The sequence below is a fragment of the Gymnodraco acuticeps genome, unplaced genomic scaffold (assembly GCF_902827175.1).
Source record: "Gymnodraco acuticeps unplaced genomic scaffold, fGymAcu1.1, whole genome shotgun sequence".
Taxonomy (NCBI): Eukaryota; Metazoa; Chordata; class Actinopteri; order Perciformes; family Bathydraconidae; genus Gymnodraco; species Gymnodraco acuticeps.
This window is the reverse complement of record NW_022990701.1, coordinates 5,199,613-5,204,716: the sequence shown is the minus strand read 5'-3', so window position 1 is coordinate 5,204,716 and position 5,104 is coordinate 5,199,613.

Here is a 5,104-nt window from a genome sequence, read left to right as displayed (position 1 = left end):
TAAGACAGTAAGGAATGTTTCCTGTGACTGCTGTGTTATTTAAAACCTGCCCATCAAATAATAGTCATACATCTTCACAATGATGTCACTCTGGAAAGCTGAAAGGGGAACAGTTCATGACACTTCAAACTTCCTTCTTATCTCTGAATGTCCAACCGAAATTCCACAAATCAACCACCAAAGCTCAATAATTTGCTAATGCCGGGAAATGCAAAGTGGCCTTGTGCTGCTAAAAAACATGCATCAGCTTACCACATTGTCAAGTCACATCCTGTGCCTTGTGGACATGTGACATTTAAAAATGCCACTGTAAATGACAGCACAGTGCATGATGGGTCCCTGAAGGGGAGTGAACAATTCTATATACTTTGCATTATTGCCGTCCATTTTCCAAAGCAATGAGAATCACTGAGCTTTTCCCTTACCTGCATGTTAAATTAAAGCCGTTTTGTTCACCTTTTCAACAGTGTGTGCCTTTGATAACATGTCCTAGTCGAAAACCTCAATATTTGAATTTTCTGAAGCAGGTATCTCCCAACGTAAATACCCCCTTTACATTGCGTCTCCCTCGGCCCCTTTGTAGGATCTAATTTGCACTGTATTTGACTTGGTTCTTTGTAAAATATGCAAAGTGACAGGTTGTTTATTTACCGATCTAGCATTTTCCCTGGTTAACATTGGCTTAAAGGACCTTGAAACCTGTTTTCCTAATCAGCTTTTTCTTTAAGATCCTTTCAATTTGATATACTTACAATATATTATTGTATGTGTGATCCTGCTACTTTGAATTGGATTAGGTGATGTATCAGCATCAGTAAAAACAATATAGGAATACCTTGTTTTTTTTGGGTTATATTTGTACCTCCATAGGCCTTTAAAAACCCTTCAAAATGAAGCTCTTTAATTCATCTGAGATAGTTCACTTCTCATGACCATAACCTCTAATGAAGGTGAACAAGTACACAAAAGATGGCTGTCCCTTATATAAGATGCGTACTACTTTAATCAGCAGTACATTTAGATTTCACACTTGTGAATTATTTATTTTTTACCTATTCAAATAAAAAACTGTTTTGCATTACTGACATTTTCACATCAATTAATGTCATGTTGTGGAAACATTTTTGCATAAAAAAGTAATTTATACAGTAAACAAGAAGTTATATCAGACTCAGCGGAAAAATCAGAAAACACATTTGTTTAGGTTTGTTTTCTTTGTTGCCATGGTGATTTCACTGTCAATCAACAATGATTCACCACAACCCAAACACTCCTCAAGCAGATCTTTTGAGAGATGAGAGATCAATTTTTATGTTTCAATTTTATCCTCTTCAACAATTTCTTTAAATATTTTATTTTATTTTATTTATCCTTTATTTATCCAGGAATGTCCCATTGAGATACAAGATCTCTTCTTCCAGGGAGTCCTGACCTGAATATGTAATGTTATAAAGAATATAAGACAAGAACACTTCCATTACATTACAGGAAATAGTTGCCCTGTCATATTATTGGTCAGTTTGATTGAGTTGAAATTGTTAATATAAAATGATCTTTCTAGCCTGCTTAACGCATGAATGTTCAGAGAATTGGAAACAGCATTGAAGGCGAAGCCAAACATATTTTACTGTCAATAATTGGCAAATAATACATAACATTTCAAACCACTTTTTTAGATGCTTTGAATGTATTAACTTTGCATGCAGGCAGAAATGTTGTCGTCACAGCCATCAAGTACCTGCCAATGATACCTGACAGCCAACACAAGGCCTTCAAATGCCCCCCTAGAAGATCCTCCACCAGCTGTCACTGATTAAGTCAGACCTAGTGTCTGGATCAGTGTCATTGGACTCTTTGTTTGAAGTACGACTGCAGTGTGTTATCATCAGCATAGTAAATCAGCGGTCCCTGTGCTAATATACTACAGCTGTCAAACAGAACTACAGGGAGATAGATACACAAAACTATTTCTCTGATGTTTGTTGAAGGATCACAGCACTAATCCGGCTGCAAACATTTGTCATTATATGTCGTGGTATAGTGCTGCGCCAACCACATGAAAACCACACATAGAAAAAACACAATGTATTACACTGCTGCACTATGTAAGTCAATACACAAACACAAAGGGCTTTATTGCTTCTGCTTTATGATGCATTCTCATCTCGTCTCGTGTGAGTGGACATCATGCGACTTTCAGGGGAAAACATATTTTTGCTGATGTGTGCCCAATCAATCTGTGGTGTTTTGTTCCACCAAGCAGTTGTATTAATGTGAGTCACTATCTCTAGGAAGGAGAGCACAACCTGACTCTGCTAAAGAAAATTACAAGATAGTAAACATCTGCTGTTTGGGCACAAACTTCTCACATCACACTCACACATCTTCCTGTTCTAACACTTCATTTTTCTCCCCTGCAGGTCTTTTTCTCGTGCGTGTAACTATAGTTTCCATGTGAAACAGTTGATGCAAACATAATGACTTGAGACAAACACTGCTTTTCACTCAGAGAGGAAGAACGCATGACTGACAGGCTGTTTTGCACCCCTTCTCTCCTGTTCCTCTCTTGGACAGCGGATTAAACTGACAGATTGTAGCCCCACACACACACACACACACACACACACACACACACACACACACACACACACACGCACACGCACACACAGACACCCACACACACACACACACACACACAGTCTGGAACCACAGGCCAAACAGAGGTTAATGACAAGTCCTGGCAAGCCATCCGTAGTTAACTTAATGAGGGTAGTGAAGACCTGGACACACACACACACACACACACACACACACACACACACACACACACACACACACACACACACACACACACGCTATCAAACATGATTATCATGCCATTGAGTGAAACAGCCAAAACACCATATGAGACGACTTGCATCAGGTGACCTCTTATTGCCTGAAACCTAAAACTTCACATCAGATGACAGAACACAAACAAAATGTTGTATATCATAATCCAGAGAATTCAGTTTTGATATTTCTGTTTACCTGAAGGTTCAAAAGGATTAGCTACTGAGCCATGTGCATCATTCTAAGGGCACCAAGGACACAGACGTCAGAAACATTATTTTTAAACATTTGAAAATAATATCCACAATAAGAGTTTTGAGTGATGACAAAACATGTACATGTTGGTTTGGAAGCAACACATGCATAAATAGTGCAATAATTCTTGTGACTCTCTAATGTAATTAATGCAAGCTAAAAGTGGCACATATCTATATGCTGCTTTTGGAAACCAGCCCTTCTATTTCTGACACGGTTGTTCAAATATGCACACAGCGGTGCGACAAACAACGTGGTATACAATGCTGGGCGCCTGAAAAAAGAGAACATATCAAAGATAAAGGAGAGCACAATTGGGATCCCATTCAAAGTCAAATTCAAGGTTTCCCCCCATTCCAAATGAATTATCCATTAATAACTGAGACCAAACACTGGCATAGAATAACTAAAGTATTGGACAATCCTGAGGAGTAAAGAATTGAGGAAGGGGATTTAGAGAAGCGCATATGAAAAACAGAGAACGAAAAATCCTGAATAAGTTAAAAGTGGGCTTCCATATCAGTGCAGTTCTTCCCTTTTCTCCATTGTTGCATCCACTCCCTCGGCAGGACCTTGATGTCTTTCTTTAGTGCTGCTGACATTAGGCTTTTGTTTCAGCCCGGCACAAAAACAAGAGGAACCCAAAGGACCAGCAGAGCCCAGAGAGGAACAGAGAAGCATGAGCAGTTCAAGAAGTGCACCAAACTTCTGCAAGCTAGTCAGCAGAGGAAACTCTGGCACAAGCATGTCTGCAATATGTCTGTTTCCCCATGTGCAAGTCTCATTTCAATTGAATTATTCTTTCAAGGAAAGGTTTACTGCTGCAGCCGTATTCCAATAAATAACACGGCACTGCAGCACGTAAACATGCACAAAGAATGCATCTTGTTTTGTATTTACCATGGTGCATGGTGGGAAATCTCAATATGGTTTCTTTAAAAAGGGGACTGACTGATATTGAAACATGGCTCCTATGCGCTAAATTGCAAACAGCTTTTGATGCTTGCACTTTTATGTGTCACACCTGCTTTTGGTGACACAAATCGAAAGTGTGCCTGTGAGGAGTAATGCTTTTGCAAACACCATTAATGTGTTATTGTCTATCAAGTAATCTGGCCTCTTAGTTTGGCCTCCTTTTTCTCCCTTCCTTACAGATTTGTTTCAGCACAGTTCAGTCCAGTGCTTTCTGGCCTGAGTCCACTACTGACTCTCTCTCTCAGTTTTCCCTTCCCCACTGCTCTATTTTCTTTCTTTTTTTCTGGAGTACTGAGACCATGGGCGTCACTTTGTAAGAATAAGTGGTGGCGACAATTTCTCCAGGTTTAACATCAGCAGCAGACAAAATACGTCCCTCCCCTGTTGAACTGCGAGCACCTGCATGTAAAACCAATGCAGACCTCTGGACCACCAATATGTTTTTATTACAATGAACGTCCAACTATAGGTCTTAATGTGATTTGTACCTTTATAACCACAACGAGCTAACAGGTATGGAGGATAGAACATGACATGAGTAAACAAATAATGAACGCATAAATACAGGAATGAAAAAAAAATACAAGAATAAAGAAATAAATAAAAACAAGGACAAAATTATGAATATGGAAATAAATAAATGAATGTATAAATAAAAAATATGTAAGTTGAGAATAAAACAGAACACACATCATTATATCTTTAATGTATTTCCAAATGTTCACTTAGAATAGAAAACTAACTTTAAAAAAAAACATTTTATATGAACATTTTTTTTTTCGAAAACTAAAGAAATAAAGTGGTACAAATATGAATTAAGTACATTATTTTTCATAAACTTTTTATATAAAACTTGGAAAAAATATTGAATTAAAAATGTGTTTGCAATAATTTACATAGTAGATAAATGGGGACAAAGACTTTCTGTTTGCTGCTCTAAGAAAGAAACACACACAAAGGAACAGGACTTTTTATGTTTTCATTTCCTTTATTATCTTTGTGATTTTTCATGTTTTGAGAGATGTTGTGTCCTGGGCAGCCT